Consider the following 22,291-nt stretch of genomic DNA (forward strand, 5'->3'; position numbering starts at 1 on the left):
ATACTTAGCATTCTTATGGTATAGGGATGGAAGCTCTTTATGGCTTGGATCTGTCTGATCGGGTCTTTAACAAAGCCCTTTCACTGTTTTGCTGTCTTTCTGCGCCTTTGCACTGGAGTCCATTCACCTTTCGACTCCGAGCTACTATTTGAACTTCATTCCCGGTCTCCTAACCGCTCCATATATCTATGAGATTGGGAATACCTCCCAGAATCAGGGTGTCTGAACTCCTCTTGCTTGTGTGTGCCGTGAACTCTCAGGGTCACTTTCCCCGTTATCACTTTTAGGCACAGGATAGAACATAGTCTCTTCTTCAGACCGTTGCCAATGGATACTAGCCCTCCTTCCAGGTAGACTAGGAAAATACACCCATTCGCCTGAATACGTGGAGGTTTTTAGAATGCCCTTCTTAGGTTGACATTTTGAATTTTCTTTTTCAGCAAAGTGTGTTAGATGTTCTCTTTGCAAGATCATTTTCTGCAGGTCTAACTCTGATTTTTTCATTATATGAGTTTTCAGGATCAGAAATACTTGCAGTATTATTTTTGGTCTCCCAGGACAAACTGGTCCGGCCCTTCTGTTTGGTAGAGGTGAATATTCATCAATGTCAGATAAGGACTGACCTTCTGGATCAGTTTGGCTATGAATTGGTGAGTCCAGCTATCTCATTTTTCCCTGTTCTCCAGGTCCTTGATTGGAAGGCCATCTCTCCTTGCTTATAGGGCCCAGTCCCATACCCTGATATCAGGATGTCTCCATGCCAGTTTATATTTAATTGGTTAAAAACTCTTATACTTGCTTCTCTCTGTCCTGATTTCCTGTTTATATTCAGAGAGCTAGATTTTTAACTCTGACACCAAGGGCTGGCAGGCTTCGAGCAAACTGCTCTGAGCCACCAATTGATCCTAGTGCAATCTGCCCCTAGGAAGGAGTACATGAGATGCCCCCCCATCCATTTGGGGTGGGGGGGAAGAGGGCCATCAGAAAACATTGGGATGGCCCCCCATTGCATGGGGCAGTACGTTTTTTCCTTGATGGCTTCGACACACTAGGAAATCATCTAAATTTCATAAAAATTGATAAAAAAAACACAATTTCATACCAACAATCATGGCCACACACAAAAAATTCATTCAGACATTCACACGATAAGAACACTCAAGGTGTTTTATGCATCAATGGATATTGGAAATATAATATTTCCCTTCATTTAATACATTAAACAGTGACCCAGTCCCTAATATTAGGTGTCGTGGTATATCTGATGCCGAATTAGGGTCAGATATCTTTCACAGAAAAGCGTCGACACGTGTTTCGGTCGGAGACCTTCTTCAGGACGTAGGGCAAAGAAACAGTGCTTGGCCCTGTTCTTAACAGGTATGGGCCCGTAACCAATCTAGAAACAATTAAACAAAGTGTCATCCCTATTTCTTCAAAAAAGTGACTAGTAATGTCACACTGTGTCTCAGATCTCTTCACACCCCAATCCCTACTCAACCCCAGGTTCGAAGTCAAGGGTAGGTGAACGGGATAATGGACATTAATCCTCCACTGGAAACAGTGCAAATACTGTACCTGTGGAACCAACACAAACACACGTTTCAGTGTCCATGATGATATTAATATCACTGCGAGTTATACAGTGAAGTTTAAAAACAATAAAATCACTTACAGGCACCCATGGTGCAACTCGAGAATCTTCACTGAGGTGTCGTGACCAATGGTCACTCGTGGACCAGCGTAGGAATTGCCGACTCAATAGGCCATTCACAATGCTATAGGGGAAACACATAGTGAGACCCATGTTATAACCTAGAAATCTTGTACGAATCATGGAAAACATCACACCCAAATACATAGTCCATGTCACCATGCGAAGTCTCCGGAGACACACGCATGGTGACACCCCCTCTTTCAGTGCCTCTAGGAAATGTTAGCTAATAGATTGTTTCCAGCAGGACCTAAATAGCCTGTGCTAAAAAGGAAGCAAAACAAAACATTTCTACAATGCTTGAAAATATAGGTATTGAATTTGTGCAAAGATAACAGTATAGTAAGATGTATAAAAGCCTTCCAGTAAACCTAGTGAGTACTAGTATATGATCTAATGTTCAAGAAAAATCCTCCATACCGAAAGCAAATGTATACAAGAGCAACATTTCAAAGCGTCCTCGAGTCGCAGAGGGGGAGAGCTCCATAACAGCACACATGCAGGGAAACATTAGCAGGCATCTGGTCAACCTGTCTACCCAGATTAGGTCTTTTTGAATATCATGCTCTTTTATACTGCTTGACATGGGTTTGGAGCAGCCCCACAGGTCTCAAGGAGCTAGTATCAGGCATCACTGTGCTACTAATTTATTTTGGATGTTTTTATTTGCTGCCGTCCGATGTACACCAGGTACCAAATTGAGCCTTTTTTGATTGATGCTCACACTAATGATGTTATTCCCAACCCCAAGTTCTCACTTTGAATATGCACATATTTTCGTAACGGTGCCACAGGTGAAGTCGCATATATAGGAACTTTTGCAAGTGTAGTCTGATTCAACGTGGGTCACTTTTAGGTCACAGAAAAGAACATTTGTTGACTAGGTTCATTCCAAAGGAAGACTACTGTGCGAGTGTGATATGCTCCACCTATCTTGAATGAACATTTATGTCTAAAAACCCTTAAAACTTGACATTTCTGATGACTAATATTTACATTCTATTTATTTACCTATCTGAATCAATGCCTCAAGTTCTTTTTTTTAGCAATTGTGCCATGTCTGCTTAGACATATGGTTTTTGATCTAAATGTGTTCTATACTGCACAAGTGTTTTTAATGTTACATTGCTTTGGTATGCAATGTTCTTTTACTGCACCAAATCACCAATATAGTCATCTCTTCCTTTTAATAAATCCTGGCTCAGGGGAGAAGCTAATGGTCAAAGAGAAATTTCAGACACACAGGATCTACTTTCAGCTCCTGCTAAACGATTACCAATTTTGGCCCCTGGTGGATGAACTAAAGCACCCAATAAAAGAGGTTTCTGACCAACCTGGGAGTCAGCTGTAGAACTTCGGTCAAGACAGTAACTTCTACAAAAAGCCAAAGATGAGGCCCAAGTGGCCGCCTTGGCGATAGTTTCCCAAGGAACATACTTTTGAAAAGCCAGAGAGGTGGCTTACCACCCCTACTAAATGTGCATGAATGCCTATCGGTGCCAGCAGGCCTTGTGCTTTGTGAGCTCCATGACCCAGCGAGTAATTGTAGCCTTAGAAGCCTGTGTTCCTTTTCTGTCATTTCCAAATGTAACGAAAAGATGGAGGACGTTCTGAAGTTTTTTGTCCTATCCAGGTAGAACTTTAGAGCCCTTATCACGTCTTGATTGTGCAAGACCCGCTCTGCTTCTGAAGAAGTGTACGGAAAATACAATGGTAAAACAATGGATTGGTTAATGTGGAACTCTGAAATGATCTTGGGAAGGAAAGAAGGATGTGTATGAAGGTCCACTTTATCCTTGTGGATGGACAAAAATGTGATGCAGAGCCTGTAGTTCGTCAATCCTTCTTGCTGATGTGATGGTGACCAGGAAGGCTATTTTCCAGGATAAGATCGATATTAGCCATAGGCTGAAACAGCTTATGACACAGCACACTGAGAACCATGTTTAGGTCCCATTTCACCGCAGGCGGCTTGACGGGAGGAAAAAGATGAAACAGGCCTTCCAAATGACGTTTTATCACAGGATTTGTTAGAGTGGAGGATGAATCGATGTTCGAATACGCACCAATAGCCGCCAAGTATGTACAACAGGAGTACATGTGGATGCGAGGCCAGACATAAAAGGAAAGCACACTCTCTACTGAGGCTTGCAGAGGATTGATCTTTTTATCTAGACACAAGTGGCAAAGGCTGAGCCATTTGCTCCTATACTGTGTGCACGTATATGGTTTGTGTGATGCCTGTATGATGCGCAGATTTCTCTTCGGACAGATTAAAGTGCACTATGGGCTGCCAAGTTGAGGAATTGTGGGGAGCGGTGCCACACTTGCCGATTGTTCTTGTTATGAAGATTCATGTTTCATTCATGATTTGCTGTGGTAAGGCGGCCGAGGGAATCAGCTGCTGTATTTTCTTGGCCCGGGATATGAACCGCTTGGAGCCATATCCCTGCCTGGACGGCCGATTCACATAAATGTAGGGATAGCTGAATGAGAGGAATGGACTTGGTCCCCTCCCTAGCTTGTTCACATAAAACATTGAGACAGAATGGTTATGTTAGTGTTATCTGTTAAGCGCAACATATGCCACAAGGGCATCTTAACTCAGGCAGGCAGATGAAGACCAAGTCAAAACAAGTAGGTTTTAAGAGAACGCCTAAACAGCAAGTGGTTCTCTGTGGCGTGCCGCGTACGGGGAAGAGAGTTCCATAGTTGAGCGGCAGCCACAAAGAACGCACGAACACCAATACAAGAGTATTTGAACCCAAGGACTGGAATCAAGCAGGCATCAGCAGAACGAAGAGTCCACGTAGGGATATAGGGCCGAAATTTGGTTTGTAGAAATTCTGCTCCAAATCCATAGAAAGCCTGATGTACCAAACGGAGGGATTTAAACTGAATGCACTTTGTCATGGGAAGCCTTGAAACACTTGTGTATAGACGCGTTATAAATGCCATATCATATCATATCAAGCCAGTGCAAGTGGCGAAGAGTTAGGGTAATATGCTCCTAGGCTTAAGTGCAACTGCTCTTGCTGCAGAGTTCTTCAGGACCTGGGCCTGACGAAATCAGATAAGCAGGTTCTGGCAAATAAAGGGATTGACAGTAATCCAATGAGGACACCACTAGTGATGAAACCACTGGTGCCTGCAGTTGAGGGGGTAAAAAAGGAAGGATTTTGCGCAGACTTTTTTTGTTGTCTGTCCCAAGGCGTACTATTTTGTTGATGATGCTGAACTGGAAGGCTTTCAGAGCCAGAAAAAATGGCTTACAAATAGAGGTAGTTGATGTGCTGTTCCTTGTCGAAAGGAGACCATAGGTCGAAAACTTCCATGTGGCCCAATGTTGCTCCCTATCCTAGCAGAGAGGAATCCGTAGTTGCCACGTGAAGGGACGGGTTTGAAAAAGAAGCACCTTCAAGAGAACGGAATAGTCTGACCACCACTTGAGATTGGGCATAATTTCCGGGGTCACTAGGATCAATTGAGAGTCTGGATCAGTTGCCTGACGCCAGACCGGTCTCAGGGCTAACAGTGTGCACTTCCTTTTCAGCTTCACTAGAGAAGCACCAAAATGCAGCAATCCCAGAAGCCTCTGAAGGGCACATGTTCAAATTCCATCTATCATTGTGTCCTCTATCAGAAAAACCCTGCCCATCGTTGTGTTCCGGCGAAAACCGATGTAAATCAGGCCCTGAGTGACCATCATAGAGTATTTCCTCCAGTTTGCCGATAACCAGAGGTTGAACAAAAGCTGTAGTAAAGTCTGCAAATAGAAGGCTGTTATCTGAGGAGCCAGTCGCCCAAATATGGATAGACATGGACTCTGTATGGCCTGCAAAAGGCTTCTATGACTGCCATCATCTTCGTAGAGACTCTTGATGCCGAGCACAATCCAAAAAGGGAAGGACTCGGTACTGAAAATACATGCCGACTACCGATAAACGAAGGTACCTGCAGTGTTGGGGCCATATTGATCAATACACAGAGCCAATCGTTCTTTTGGAGAGACAAACTGATTTGTGCTAGCATGATCATTTTGAACTTTTCTTGGGGGAAGGTGTAGTTTGACGTCTGACAGGTCTAAGATAGTGCGCAGGCTAGCATGGTTGGATTTCGGCACTGCAAATATGTGGGAGTAAAGGTCCCCGCCCACTTTAGTCATAAGGACTGTTTTTATTGCTTTCATTAAGTTTCTGGATTTCGGAATGGAGAGAAGGAGATTGTGTCTGAGTCGGGTGTGGACGTAAGGGGGCAAACTGGCAGGAGAGGAAGGCATAAGCGTGAATAAGCAACAAACAGGAAAAAGGGATACTTTGTGATGGTCCATCAAGCATCCAGGTGTAGAGAAATGCGTCTCCCCATTGGAGTATCATGGACCATTCCGAACCATTATTTTGGTGTCTTGCCTGAAGAGGAGATGTTGTTCCCTGAAGAGGAGGCTGTTGAGTAAGGGAAAAAAACCTTGTCTAATCCTAATCGTTCTCAGCAGTTTGTGGTGAGGGCCGCTATGGAAGCGGTTTGGCTTTTGCTGGGTAAGAAGAATTTGCGCTGCCAGCGCTTTTGTAAGAACAGACGACTTTGCAGTTAATGTGCTCACCTTGGTCTTATCTAGCTCATCATCAGTACAGCTTTGGAACAGTTCTATGTCATCAAAAGGAAGGTCCAGGACCATCTCCTGGACCTCCTTTGTAAACTTGGTCACATGGAGCAGGTGACTGACACCGATCATGGGGCCTTTTGCACAAGTATCAATATGATGAGCTGCGGCTTTCAATACATCTTGAGACAGAACCCTGGCATCCACTAGACCAGTCTTGTAATGGTCGAGCCAATCCTGAGGAATTATCAGTTCGAACTGTCAACAGGTTTAGATTGGCTGCCACCAAGACTGCTTCAGTATTTGTCTTTCGTAGTTGGCGGGCCGCATTTTTTTCCCCCAATCCCTCTGGAATCTTGTCTACCTTAGAAAAAACTTGAGAGCCTGAAGAGGTGAATGCTGAAGACTGAGTGGAGGGTAGCCGTCGCCACCACTGTAGAAGGAAAGGGGCACATAGTCATGTCTAAATATGACATAACATCAAGCACGGTCATGACACGCCCCGATTGAGAATGGCAGCTACTCCTCTTTCTCTTGTGTATCCGATGCACCCTTATCAGTGAGGCGTTCAGCAGGAGCGACCACGCACAGAGCGTTTGGCTCACGCACCCTTGATTCAGGAGGTTGCTCCGCCTGCCACTGGCTGCCAAGAGGGTCCCCCACCAACCACAGAACATCGTAGTGTAACAGTGAGAAAGAGAAACTGTTAGTGATAATGGCATGCTCGTGTGCAGAGTCCAATCCATTCCCGGACTGAAAGGTTCTCTCCCCACTGACGCAGATGGGATAGACCTGCACCTGGCGGGCTTGAGAAAGAGAAACGGTTAGTGATAGTGGCATGCTCGTGTGCAGAGTCCAATCCATTCCCGGACTGAAAGGTTCTCTCCCCACTGAGGCAGATGGGATAGACCTGCACCTGGCGGGCTGAAGACGTAGACAAATGGCTGACGTCATTGAAACATGAAGACCTACTATTTTAAGAACTTCTGTGGTAATGTGCGTCACAGATTTGTCTGAAGCCCTGGATGACTTGGCCATTATTTTAGGAGCTTTCAATGATTCCTTAGCCCTTTTTGATGAATCCTTGGCTGAGCCAGTAATTGTGTACTTTGAGTAAATGTCTGTTTGGCCGGTGTAGCGTGGCCAGTACTATGTTTAGCCACTTTTAGGGGAACCTCAGATGCTACTCCTGTTTTATTAGCCCCAGAACAGCGATCTTTGGCTTTGCTGGTTGAAGACTATCTTTATGGGGGAACCTCGGTGGTGGCCCCAGTACTTTTAGCCCTCGGAGGAACTGTGGTATCCAGCTTAGAACCAGAGTGGGGTACCTCAAGGCGAGCCCTGGTGTCGCTAGAGTCAGGACGACTCCTCCCTGAACTGGCAGAGCACGGTAAGGCGTCATCTGGCTGGGGTGCTCTGAAAAGAAAGGTACTCATCGGGAGAATTTGCTCTTCCTCAATGAATATGCCCGATTTCTCTTTTTTTCTATGAATTTCCATAGAAGAGTGGCAGGAACTCAGTGGAAAACCTCCTCCCACCTGACAAGTCTTCTTTTGAGTGCCTGGACCTAGAGGGCGTCGCAACAGCGTTTTGGAGTAAAGCGCTATATAAACATGATAAATCCAAATACAAACAGAAGCACAAATTCTAACCATGTTCTGGACCTAAACAACAGAGGCAAAGGTTCTGAGGGCCTGCTGCCGCACATGGACGTCAACAGGAGGCGCATGTCGTGAAGACCTTACGCTGCGGCATAGGCGGAGGAAAAGAAAAATGGCAGCAGAACCGGGCAGGAAGAATTGAAGGACAGAAAGATGAGGGGTGCAAACAAAAGCCCTGCAGATGCTACGCATGTCCGATCACGATGGCGCAGAGAAAATTACTTAAGGGCAATGCACTGGACAGGGCTCAGGAAGGCAGGGCTAGAGCCGTTGTGCGAAGGCCCAGTCTAAAAATAAAAAAGGACAATCATTTTGTGGATGCTACCAAAAAGCGCTCTGGTCCCATCCGGAAGGAAATAATATTTAATTATGGAGGGGACGGGATGTAGGAGTACTGATGCTTTGCTTGTTTACATGTGGTTTCCATCTAGCTTGGATTTATGTTTCTCATTGAATTTCTTAAGCACCACTGATAGGGCCTTTGGTTTATGGATGTGGTTTTATTTTATTTTTTTAAATTGTGTGTTTTTATACGAGTTGGTTTTTATGGTTCATTTTGGAATTCATGGAATGTTTTATTGCTGTAAGGATTCCAAGTGCAAACAAGGTTTGTAATAAACCAAATGTTGCCATAAATAATTAAAAAAAGAAAATAGGGCTTTTACTAAATCATCAAACTTAGTAAAAAAAAATCAAAGTACTTTTGGATTATTCCACTGAAACAGAATTCTAGGACATCCATTTCTAAGCAATATATTTTCTCCAGTAAGCCCTTTTCTAGGATAGTATTCCACTTAATGGAACAGTGTTGGCTAGAAATCTTAGTAGGCAAAACATTTTTAGGAGGGGTTGATGTGGAATTGGGCAGGCCATAGGTGCGGGAGAGAAGAGGGTCCAAACTCCAGTGGGGAGCCAGTTAGTACCAAACTATCTGGTCGGCAACAAAAAGCTATGACTCTCTGCCAGAACTCTTGAAGATATCCTGGAGAGGAGACGTGGAGCCAGCCGGTTGCTCCATGACGTAGAACGAGTGTGTACTGGTGAAATACCTTATCTGAAGCCATTTTATGAGAGCCAGTGGAACTATTTAAGATGGGGAGAGATTAATGAATATTGTTTTAAAGAAATGTTTTCGCTTTACGTATTTAGTGACCCACTTCACCTATGTTGGTCTGTCTGTCTTAGTGTTCATCTTCCACTTAATCAAGGATGTATCTCTAAATCCCAGAAATGCTGCGTTTTCCCACTTCATTTTAGGTTACTGGTACTTCTACGATTCCTTTGCCCCCTCTGCAGATCACTGCTGCATAAACAGCACATAATCTTGGGGTCATTTTTTACTTTTCCGTCACTTATCAGGATCAAATCTTTCTAATCACTCATTCTGGTAGTTTTCCATTATATAACATAAGGAAAATTCGGTATTTACTGGCTTTTTCCTCTGCAAAACAGTTAATTCAAACTCTTGTTCTTTTGCATCCAATATTCACTTGTGCGCGATTTTTGTACAACACTTTGGATGAAAGTGCTATAAAAACAAACTTGCGTTGTTTCAGTACTGCTTATCATCAATATAGGATGCGCTTTCCACTTTTGTGCTGCATTGCGATTTTTTTCCATTGTTTTTGATGACCATGAATCAATAGGATTATTAGTAGGTAAAAAACATCACAGCCAATAAATCCGGCTTAGGAAACAGAGGATATTTAAGAGCACGAGTAATTTCAAAAAAGAAATGACTTACACAGTAGGTAATAACAGAGAGCAGAGGAAGTCCTAGGGTAAGGTGCCTTTACATAAGAGCATTGTTGGATTGAATGACATACATCGGGTGATGAGGGGGAGGGGGGGATAAGAATAGGAACATATACTAGGTATAACAGTGACTGGAGTACATTATAGAATTTTTTATAAATATTGAGAGCCTGTATTTACAAATTACATAGAGTAGTGGAGAGCATTCGAGTGGAGTGGGAAAAGTAGGCACATAGTGGGGCAAGTATGGAAAATTAGCAAAAGCAGGAGGGGGCACAGGAGGGAGGAGACCGATGGGCTGTGAACGAGGAGCGCAGAGGTAGAGAGAGAGGTAGAGAGAGAGAGGTAGAGAGAGAGGTAGAGAGGGAGAGAGAGAGAGAGGTAGAGAGAGAGAGAGGTAGAGAGAGAGAGAGGTAGAGAGAGAGAGAGAGGTAGAGAGAGAGAGAGAGGTAGAGAGAGAGAGAGAGAGAGAGAGAGAGAGAGAGAGAGAGAGAGAGAGAGAGAGAGAGAGAGAGAGAGAGAGTTTAGTGACATGCATTCACCGAATTAGTGGGGGTAAAGACAATGGATGGATATATAGACTAGTAGCAGGAATTTAAAGATCATGATTTTGGATAGGGAGCCATCCAGCATGGTAGGTAGAGGCAGGGTGTTAGGGAGAATTCTCATAAATGTCCCAATTCCCTTCACCTTAGAGACCCCCATCAACTTTGTTGGATTTTGAGGACTTGATTTTTTTACCTGCAGAGAGTGTGAGCCTTTTTCCCCACTCTCTCATGTATTTTGATGTGCGTTTTACTCTTGTGTTCTTCGATTATGGGGTTTTAGATAACTCCATGGGCATCATCTTTTCATGGGTGTCACCCAGCACCCTCAGTGCAGTGACACAGGGAATCCTTTTAGGCTGTCCCAAAGTTTAAACACCTTCTCTGGGATAAACTACTGTTTCCCAGAGAAAGTAAGGTTAAATTGACTTTACTAGTCTTTTTAAATTCCTAGACCCAGCACACACTATCTTCCTGTAGAGTGCTGAAGGGGTTACCTGCTACCCTTTCCTCTCGAAATGGCTTGTGGCAGTGGTTTTACAACAAACTACCATGATTTTTCCCGACCGCGAACACCGATAGCTAAAAATCGCAGGAGCCATGTTTTTCAAGATGGCGCTTAAGCCTCCTTTGTTTAAACGGGTCCCAGTCTTCTTTTTTTGGCATTTCTTTTTGGAAAGGTCCTTCTAGTGTTTGTCTCTGCGCGCCAAACTAGGTCGGGTCCCTTTGTTTCTATGCCTTTTGCGGGCTTCAGGACTGAAGACCGCCTCTGGCGTCCGAGTGTCTGGGGTGGACAGGAAGTGAGGGAGGTGCCCGAAACTCCCTGTGCTTAGTCTCCTAGGAGACCCAAATGGACTCTGGCGTGATTGGCTGGCTGACTGTCCTGCAAGGACAGCCACCCTGCTGGGTGAGTGGCAGCTAAGCTGGAATGAAAGGGAGAAAACTGTTTAAAAGGCGAGTCTCTTGGCTTGGAAGGCAGAGTCGACCACTGGATCGAAAGAACCGAAGACTAGCTGGAAGAGGACGGCTGCTGCAACTACTGGACCGTTGGTTTGCCTGGTGGAGCCCTGCTGCAGGTCCGAATCGCCACATTCATCTCGACAGAGAAGCCCCTTCAAGGACGACTTCTTCCTTTGAGTTAGTAGGACCAATCAACTCGTAAGACACCTGGACACCATTCTAGGAGCTGGTTAGGATTAACCAGGGAGAAGGACACCCGTTTGTGTGCTTGAAGACAGCTACCGGAATTGAAGAATTGCTAGTTTGCCAGCTTTGCGACCAGTCCCCATGCAGTGCAGGAGTGCCCCAACGTCCTCCCTCTTGCCCCCACGACTGAGGCTCAGGAACAGCGAGATCTGCAGGAACTGCCAGGAACCGAAGCCTTCAGCTGCATCTTTTTCTTCAAAATAAGGCACTGTGAAAACCTGACCGAGAGAACTTACCTCTCACTGCAAAAGTTGGCATCTTGCAGGCCTAATCAGCTTGTGACCCAACATATGAACCTTTCTCCCGTGAACTACTTCTGAGAACCGTGGAAAAGACTTTTCCGTTTAAATACCAGGACCCTTTTTACCTATACAAGACTCTAGACCATTGACTTTGGCCTCCCTATTGCATTGAATCAACTCCTCTGGTGAACTCGAACTATTTGCATTGTTTTAAAGTAACTAATATTCGTTTTATTAATTTATGCCTTTTGGCTCCTACTTCAAACACTCTGAATGCCATTTTGCTCCTCCTTCAAAGTAGCTTAAATGTTTCAGAACCGGTTAGTGTAAAGTATTGTAGTATATTTTTGTGTGATATTGATTGCCTCCTTTTAGAGAATGTTTTCTAACTGACTGTGTAATAAATTAAGAAGTGTTTTACCAAGAAACCTTCAGTATAAGTGTCTATCTGAATACCTGTTATTGTGGACCTCTGTGTAACATCCTTACAAGCTCACATTCCCTCTTGAGATAAGTCTGGCTGCTCTGCTCACTACCAAAAACTGTGGTACAGACCAAAGGTTGATTTTGCTTACACCTGTAATCCTAGTTGTGTGTAGTGGTCCCAAAGGGTACTGCATACAAACTTTGCCTAACACTGGTGGCAGGCGGTGAGGATACATTGTACAGCTGTTACATTCAAAGTTCTGCTTTACTTTTGTTCAGATAGTAAACTTCACAAGGCTAAGCACCACTAGAAAAGCAATTTTATCATGCCTAATATGGATAACTACAAACAGGAGGCCCTGATCGCTTTAACAGTAGATCAACTGAAGGAAATTTGTAAGGATAGGAACCTCCCTGTTAAAGGAAAGAAAAATGAATTGGGTGAAAGATTGTTGGAACATCAAAGAATGAGAAATTGGGCTGTAACCCCCAATATCTCAGAAAATGTGGATAATGTTGATGAGGAGGATGATGATGTAAAGTCTAGCTCCAATGTTATTGAAGAGCCAGAAGAGTCAGAGGAGTCTCAGGATGTGAGCCCCACTGCACCTCTACCTGCTCTTGGGCCTCAACCTTTAGCCACAGGGACCCTACCAGGTCCAGTAATGAGTCCAGAATGTGTCTCTCTTGAAAGACTGAGACTTGAGTTAGAGTTCAAAAGGCTTCAAATGCAAAATGAAAGTAAACAGCAAGAAATCAAACTCAGACAAATGGAAATGCATCATGCTCTTGAAATGAATAAATTGTCTCTTGGAAATGGTTCTCTCCCAGAGTCTTCTAGGTCTTCCAGTCCTAAGAGACTTCTCATGCCTAAGGAAGCTGTGAGTATGTATGAGGTGAAACGTGATATTTTGGATTGGTTGGCTGCTTTTGAATATAACTCTGGGACTCAGGGTTTTACAGGGAATCAACTGATTCCTTGGCTTTTGTCTAGGCTCCCCCAGGTTGCAACTGATGCTGTAACGGAGGTGGGGGGACTTGAAAGATTGGAGTATGAAAATGTGAAGCTATCTTTGATAGCTAGATTTAGGAAAACTCCTTCCCAGTACCTAAAGAGGTTTAGGACCCTCAAAAAGCATGATGGTACCCCTGGGCTACCCGGGTGTGTGAATGTTTGAAGACCTTAGATGGTTGGGTAAAAGGTTACAGAGTTAACACTTTTGAAGGAATGAGAAATTTTTGTTACAATCTATTTTTGATGACTGCTCTCCTGAGCTGAGACAGCACTTGGCTGACTCTCGAAATTGGTCCAAAGAAGTAAGCAAAGGCTGCTGACTTGTGGGTTGCCAACAGGGCTACACACAAGGATTCTGGGGCAACTCAGAAGAGGGATGATGGGAAGCAGCAAAAGAAAGATTTCAAAGAGAATTCTAATACCTCAAATCCAAAAGAGGGCCCCAAACAGAAAAAGGGTAAGCCACAATGGAAACCGAATCAGGCTAGTGAAACCTCTGGTGCTAAACCAGAGGGAGGTCAGCAGATGCCCCCATTTATCAAAACATTTGAAAAATGTTATGCTTGTGGGTCAACTGAACATATGAAAGGGGATCCCAGATGCAAGGTAAAACCTTCAGGGATCCACACTGCCTCCTTAGCCTTTTCCCCAGAGGGAGAAGTACAAATGGCAAGTGGAAACTTTCAACTATTGGCTGAAGACCCCATTGGAGTCTCTGCCAGTGTTTTAGTGTCCCTGGGAAAAGCTGAATTTAGGGGTCTATAATTCAATTACAGATAACACAAAAGAATATTATAAGGACAGCATACTTGTAAATGGTGAGGAGACCCCTGCCATTAGAGACACTGGGTCCAGATTACAGTGGTGGATGAATCTTTTTTCAAACCTGAGGATGTTGCTAAGGCACCCAAAGGCCTCACTAAGCTTGCTGGAGGCCCTGTTCAAATGCTTCCAAGATTACCAGCTCTCATCGATTGCAACAACATGCCTGTCATGATACCAGTTAGTGTGCAGAGTGAGGTGTCTGGGAGAGTCCTGTTGGGGAATGACTTAAAAACTCTTGGGAGTTGTATCAAGCACCCTCAGGCCTTCCAGTAAAAGGAAACAGGAACAGACAAGGAAGGCCAGATAGAGTACCTTAATTGGCTCTCAAGAGGATGTTACAGAAGAAACTAGAACACCCAGCCCACAGGAACTACTAACTGCTATTTCTAGGAAGAAAGAGACAAAGGGGAAACCCAAGGTTTCAAAGAAAAAGCCAGTGAGTACTCCTGTACTTCCAACAAGGACATCCCCGAGAGGACTGTCCAAAGTCACACCTGTGACTACTCCACCAGCTGAGGCTGAGTGTGAGAAACAACCAGGAGACGTTGAACCAGCTGCTGAGGATTCAGAGCTGGAATAAGACCTTCCCCCGTTGGAGATCTGGATCCTAAGGACCATCCCGAGCTGCAGTCTTTACTGGCAGAAGGTGGCCCCTGTAGGGCAGACTTCAGCAGAGGCCTACTCTTGAAGGACTTTGCCAACAGACAGCTTCCCAGCTGGACAGGCAAGAGCAGGGAAGCAAAGGTTGTACTGGGACAATGGCCTCGTCTACAGTGAACCAACCAAGTCTATCCCAGGGGACTGCAGAAGACTTGTAGTGCCTCTAGAGATCAGAAAACAGTTCCTACAGTTAGCCCACAAGATTCCTTTGGCTGGTCACTTAAGCTTTAAGAAGACCAAGGAAAGACTCTCTCTATATATTTCTACTGGCCTAAGTTGGGGTCTGATGTAGATAAATTCTGTAGGAGCTGCCACACTTGTCAAGACATCTGGCAAGAGTGGGGCAAAGAATGTGGCACCATTGGTGCCTCTCCCAGTGGTGGGAGTCCCTTTTGAGGGTTGTAGGTCATAGGATCGACAACAAAAGGATCGACGGGTCAAAGGATCGACACAAAAGGATCGACGGGTCAAAGGATTGAATTTCTTTTTTCTTTTCACATTTTGTTGGTAAAAACCACTTTTTTTTCCCCTAAACGAAAACCCCCAAAAAATATATAATAAAAAAAAAAATTTGATCCTTTGACCGATCGATCCTTTTATGTCGATCCTTTGACCCGTCGATCCTTGGAATTCGATCCTTTGACCGGACACCCCTTTTGAGAGGGTAGAAATCGACATTGTTGGTCCCTTAGACCCTCAAACCTCTTCAGGCAACCGATTTATAGTTTCAGTGATGAATAACATTTCTAATATTCGAAAATTAAATCAGTTATGACAGAGCGTTGATAACTGCTGATCTCTCATTAAGTAGTGCACAAGTTACGGGTGTATGGCCCCAGAAAAAGGTGCCAGAGTGGGGAATAGTAGTAGAGGTAAATTGAAATTGTATATTTTAGTTCTTTGAATCTTATTAGCATGAATTGCGTTAGTTACTCTAAGAGTAATGGATCCCATATTAGTCTGTAACGCAATCAGTTGATCTCTAGAAAATAAGTGAATTTGGTAAAGGCAAGTTCAATGGAGCGAGCAAGTGGACGAGAAAGAGCTTGCAGAGAGATGATGACAAGGTAAAGGTTGGGGTCCACAGCGTCAGGCTTGAATTAACATTAACATTTGGTGATAGATGGGAAGGCGAGCCGGAGAGTAGTGAAGAAACAGAGTGAAGTGAACGTAGGAGAGATCAGAGGGATAAATTATGAGAGCAAAGGTGACCAGAGTCAAAGACAGGAATATGAGATTGAGAGTTGCCTTGAGTCTGGGTTGACAAGTTATGTGGGTTGGTTTCAGAGAGAGTGGAGTCAAGTTGGGAGTAGTTGGGCCTTAGCCCAACCAATGGTGTGTCCATGTAAACTCTATGTAGGAGATTATATTGAATTAAACTAAACCTAGCGTTCCTCAATACCTTTTTGACCTGTTCCCATATGCAAGTTCATGTATCATCTGAAATCTCATACCCAGTGTCCCTCTCCCACTTCACCTTGATCCCCAGCTCTGCTCACCTATCCCCTTATACAATTATGATATTGCTTCTCTGCTCCCATAAATCTGCCAACCTCTTTACTAGGCCTGCGAATCCCAGAAAAAAAACCTTTGACATGTTGTATGTCTGCCTCCACTGTTCGAGCGGCAGAAGCTTCCCTTCCATATACAAGTCCCCTACCCTAAGGCAACCTTTACTATGCAGTTTGCTCACGTCTAAACTCTACAGCACCTTCTGTAGAATTGGATGGAACCCTAATCTATCCCTTCCCCATTTCTCAGGAATGATCCCCTTATGGCATATCATTCCAATGGGTTACCGTCTGCAGCTGAGCTGCCATAAAGTAAGCTTCTTTATCTGGGAGTGAGTCTCCCCCATCTAGATCTGGGCGGTGAAATGTGTCTAAGGCCACTCGTCGGGGCACGGCCTCCACAGTAGTTCAGCTATTTTTCCACCCAGCATATATTTTTTAAAACCCTTTTTATTTTGTAAGGTATGTTAGCGAAGTAATATAAGAGCCTCGGTAACACCACCATCTTGCATATGGCGATTTTGCCCATTAAAGACAATGGCAATGTTTTCTAGAATGCTAGAGCGTCTCCTATTCAAATAATGCCCGGCCCGTATTATACGCAAAGGTTTCTGCCATCTAATGGAAGACCTAAGTAGCGGAAGAATTCCAATTCCCATTTTACCTCCAAATGAGAAAGCGATTCCACGCGGTCTTCCTTGTAGGATCGCCAGCGGGAACAGGAACGACCTTTCCTTGTTCACCAGAAAACCAGAGAGCCGTCTAAAGTTGTTTAGCACATTCAGGATTATTGGGATGTTCTCCCTCGGGTAACTGACGTACTGTAGTGCATCGTCGACATAGAGAGAGATATGAGTGATACCTCGGACCCTGATCCCAGTTTCCGACATGTAATGTCTGAAGTACCCCGCTAAAGGCTCCAGAGCCATGGCAAACAGCAGTGGGAAAACCGGCACGCCTGCCTGGTTCCCCTTTCTAGCGACCATTTTGAGAAGAGTTCCAGCCCCACCCCCGTTTTGACCCACGCCACTGGATCCCCATACAGTAAACAGATCCACTTCTGAAAGTCAGGTCCTACCCCAAAAGCTTGTAGTACTCGAAAAAGCCAGGGCCGCTCCACCGAATCAAAAGCCTTAGTCGCATACAGGGTCATTATCGCTAATTCTTCTTTCAAACCCTTACCTGCTCCATAATGTAGTTTAATCTCCTAATATTCATGGAAGTATTCCTCCCTCAGCCCCCACAAACCCACATTGATTCGGGGGATATGAGATCCGGGACCACATTAGATAATCTTGATGCCAGCACTTTTCCTAGTATTTCAGCGTCTACATTTATGAGAGCTAGGTCTATATGAGTCACAGTAGTCCAGATCTTTTTGAGGTTCCACAGTACTGAAACAACGCTTCTCGTATAGAATTAGGAAGGGCACCCTTCTCAAATGCCTCCTCATACACTTGTTTCAAATGGGGGATATTATATGTCTACATAGGTTAGGTAAAATTCCACAGGCAAACCATCTGCGCCCAGGGTTTTGCCCCTTTGCATGGACCGGAGTGCTCTCCCAATTTCCTCCTCCTCGATAGGAGCATCTAGTTCCTTCCTCTCTCTGATGTTGTGGCAGCCATGGTACCCATGCAAAGTCCAAGAGGTTCGCTGCTTCCTCCTCTGTGCATGTGCCTTCCCTGCTGTATAGGTTTTTATAATACGCCTGGAATACTTTGTTATGCTGCTGCGTGACGGCCTGTGTTTCCGTCTCATCGTAAATCTGCGTGATAGCCCCCTCAGAGATTCCTTGCGTATCAACCATGCTAAAAGGTGCCCTGCCTTATCCCCTTCGCTGCGTACCTTCCTCGTGTATTGACTCTTGTTGAACTTGGACAGTGCCTTTTGACGTTCCCGCTGTGTATGAAGTGCTACCGCTAGTTCTTCCCCTACCCCGTGTACATTACCCATTTCATTCTTTAGGTCTCAGATCTCTTGTTCAGATTTCTTTAAGGTTTCTGATAGCACTTTTAGGGCTTCCCACTGTAAACACTGGAGGGGGGTGTCTGTACTCCTGCTCTCTATATGGTAGAGGAGAGGCACAGAGGACCCCAGCCAAGATTCTATATTACGGTAGCAATGGACGAGCAATCAAGGCCTAGCTTCTCAGCAGGTGTTGCGGGCTGGTTCTTAAGTACAGTGTAGTCCCCACAAAGGAATGTCCGCACACTGTATTAGTTAAAACACAGTCTTTATATAATTAATATTCAAGGTTATGTACAATATCACGATAACTAACTTTGTACTCGGTTATCTATAATGGCAAATATACAGTTCTACGTGGTACCACAATTACTATTCAATCTCTTTAAAGTGCCTCAACTATACGGTTAAGGGCACACAAATCAGTTCGTAAAGGAAACCAACAATAGATATAAGAGGAAAGCAGTTTATTAGAACAATTGGCAGAATACTGGCCCCGTTACCTATACACAGTTGTGTGTGGAGATCCCCCCCCCCCCACCTGGGCAACCTGTAGAATAAATATATATCACAAGCCCAGTCCATATATTATTCAAAAGAGACTTTCCAATAGTTCAGCAACCTCAAAGTACTTGGCATTGTAGCGTTCCTCGTCGGGGAATCGACAGCCCTTCTTGAGTTCCCTTTAAGGCAGGAGTCACAGGTCGTCGAACGTCTGGCGAAGAACAGGGTGAACTACGACTATGTAGTGGTAGCTTCTTTCCTGGCGGTGCTTGTCGACGGGGAAGCGTAAACATCCTGCAAGGAAGAGGTGTGTGGGGCACCTCAGTGTCGATAGTTCAGGTCCGCAAAGAGTTTGAAGAACTGTGGCTCAGCAAGGGCGTCGGGTCGTCGGCGTCTGTGGTCTTTGGGTGGTGGGAAACCCTACCGGCGGATGCTCCTCGGCGTGTCGACAGCCTAGCCTTCTCTGGCGGGATAAGTCGGGCGGCGGTGCGGACGAGCGCGTCCGTGAATCGAAAGTTCTTAGGCAACGGGAGCACGGCGCCTCCGGTCGGCGACGGTGGCGGACAACAGTCCGGGCGCTTCTCTTTGGGATTCTGTGGTAGTCCCCGTCTCCGGTCGGCAGCCTTTCGTAGGTCTGTCTACCAGGGAGCTTTGGCAAAGGTCGGCTGGTGCACGATGGTCCCTCGTAGCTCGGGAAGAGGGCACCTTACCAGGTACTCTCTGGGTCAGTCCTTGGAGACACAGCAGCTTTCAGATTGGTGAAGAAGAGCAACGGAAATTCTTCTCGTCCAGCAGGGCTTCAAGATCAAGCTTCAGTTTCACTGCAGTTACTCTTCGTAGTTGCACTTCAGCTTCTGAACACGATGCCTAGCAGTGAGAGGTCCTGAGATATACCGTTGATCTCCCATTCATTCTGCTGGGTCACACTCAAGCATCCAATCACTTCGAAGGGCATTCAGCAGTCAGTCAGCCAGCTAATCAGGCACACACTGTATTCAGGCCATTCTTCTCCATACAGACACTCACAACATAGAATGTGGATTCAGACAAATACCACACCATTCAACACTAGTCACTTCATTCATGCCAGTTTCGGGCAGGGCTGTCTCAGTTATTGTGTCAAAAACCAGATACCAGACAGCCACAACAAGAATTGTAGATATTGTCACACACTCCATTCACCCAGGTCCCACCCACAGGTGTACCCACAACATACGGTCATTGGGAAGGCTCCAGCCAGCCTGGTCGGCACTTCCCCACACTACTATATATAGCACTTCCACTGAGCAGTCAGTCAGGGGGAAGGGACAGAGTCGGGGCTTCCCGGGACTTCGGGAAGATCAAGGTAACAGGCAATGGAAGGCAAGATGCCATGGGGGCCATCTTGTCTCCATCAGGAATCTACCGATTCCAATGACAGGGCCGGGGCATCCCAAAATGGAGGACGCTCAGGGCACTAGTCAATTCAGCACGAGCTGCCACCAGCCCGTACCCTGCATACACTAGGGGCACAGGGTTGTACCCCCCCACCCATGGGTGCCATAAGGGTATCCCATTGGTCTGTACACCAAACCAAAAGAGAGAACTGCACCGTCAGGAGTCCCACATGAACTCCTGTGCGTAAAACACGACAGAACACACGATAAAAAGCAGTACAGGACAAGGATACGGTGGCCCTCTCCCTCCGAAGCATTTCCAGCATTACACCCACATGGTCCCCACCTCTGCTACTGGCCCTTCATTGTTCTATAGGAAGGCAATTATCTCATCCCTTATAGTAATTCAGAATGCTACATCTTCCAATGAGGATACTCTCAGTCTCCATGTTGGTATAGCCATTTGTTTGGCGAGTCCCTTAAAAGATTGTCACCAGCGGGGCATTGCCTGACAGAACCTTCCATAGATACTCAGTGTGGTAAATCTTTGCACGTATTCCCTGCCCACAAATAGATAATCTAGCCTGGAATATGACCAGTGCACTGGTGAGTAAAAGGAGTATTCCCAGTCATCCCCCGTGTGACCCTCTCCACAATTCCACTAGGTCTAGTTCAGACAGCACTTTATTCAATATCGTTGACTTCAGCCTGGGTGCTGTGTCTGTGCCCGACTGGTCCATGGTCGGGTCCAGGTAACAATTAAAGTCCACATCCCAAATACAAATATTGTCTCCCCCCCCCCCCTCCACTAAAGCCAGTACTGACTGGAAATATACCTTGTTGTCTGTGTTAGGTGCTTAAGAGTTTACTATACAGAAGCTTTGCCCCTCTAATCTCCCTTTTACCATGAGAGTCCGTCCCTCCGAGTCTCTCTTCGTTGATTCAATATGCACAGGATCTTCCGAAACCATAACCCTCCTAAAATACAATGAAACCGTAGACCCTACCACTTCTCCACCCCATGGTCTACGAACCTCTTCCAGATCCGGCCCTGTTAAGTTTAATACCACTTGGACTCCATGCCATTGCAAGAAGTTCCGTACCTTGGATCGTTTGACCCTGCTGCCCAATCCCCGGACATTCCATGTTCCTATCTTAATCGCCATCAGTTCCCATTAACGCACCCGCTGTGCTGCAATCCCAACCTGAACCTGCAGGGTGTTGCCCCCTATCCTGAAAATGTGTTCCACCATGGCTATGTATGGGAATGTTCTGTTCCATTGTGTAGTCTGACTGTCGTACAAACTCTAACCATGAATTCACTCCTTTCTCCCCAACTTCCGCCTCCCTCCCCTCTTGTACCCTCCCTTCCAAAACCATACATCAGCGATTGCAACCAAACTCCCCTCAACCCCTCTCGCTCCCACTGCTTCCCCCCTCTTCCGCCACCCCCAATTCCCCTAAAGTACATCTGTTGTAAAGAAAGTCATTCCCTCTCAATTGCAGCATGCCCATGCTGCAGGTCCTCTCTGAAATGTGTGGTGTAAACACCCAGTCCATCCACCCTATCAGTTATAGCCCTCAAGGGTTAACGCAGCCGTGCTTGCAGCTCAGCCTCCAATGTGTTCTCACTCCCCAGTCTGTCCCTTCTCTGTGGTTCCTGTTCCTGTGAGGGGTCGACCTCCACTCCCTGCTGTCTTTTCCCCACAGGACTTCTGTCCTACAATTCCTGTTGTCCTGTAGCGTCTCCCCCTTTCATTCCAGCTCCCGAGTCACCGTTGTATCATCCTAGACTCCAACTAGGACCAGGCTTTCCGAAGCAGAAAAAAAAACGTGCGAGTTCCCGTTGGCCAACACCTTAAATTGTGCCGGAAAAAAACATCATGTACTTCAGATTATGTTCACAAAGCTTCCTTTTCACTGCATCAAAGGACCTGTGCTGTTTCTGGGCCTCTGGAAGTCATGGAAAATAAGGATCCTTGCACTCCCTTGCTCTATACTACCGACTTGCGTTGCGTCTTGTAGAATGACATCGCGGTCTCTAAAATGAGGCAATTTGGCCACGATCGCCTTAGCGGGTGCCGACCCGGCACCCTATGTGCTCGCTCCACAGTGAACAGTTTAAGAGGCACCGCAGGCGCAATGTTTCCAACACCAAATTTTCCACAAACAGTTCTGTGCAATTGTTCTCCTCTCTTTCTGGTGCCCCCACCAGTCGAATGGGAGCAGCAGCCCTCTGCAACCTCTGCTCTGTCTTCGAGGACTCTCGTTGCTCCCACCAAGCCT

General features: G+C 45.6%; 1 long non-coding RNA gene across 1 annotated transcript in view; it reads right to left on the reverse strand.

The window, feature by feature from the left end:
* The window catches only part of LOC138515951 (uncharacterized), a 124,529-nt gene that overhangs the window by 70,247 nt on the left and 31,991 nt on the right, over positions 1–22,291 (reverse strand). Inside the window, exon 2 of the long non-coding RNA XR_011282185.1 lies at positions 1,673–1,775. This is a non-coding gene — a long non-coding RNA (uncharacterized lncRNA). The remainder of the gene's footprint in view (positions 1–1,672; positions 1,776–22,291) is intronic.

Source organism: Ambystoma mexicanum, chromosome 6q, assembly GCF_040938575.1.
Source record: "Ambystoma mexicanum isolate Mex_15411 chromosome 6q, UKY_AmexF1_1, whole genome shotgun sequence".
Taxonomy (NCBI): domain Eukaryota; kingdom Metazoa; phylum Chordata; class Amphibia; order Caudata; family Ambystomatidae; genus Ambystoma; species Ambystoma mexicanum.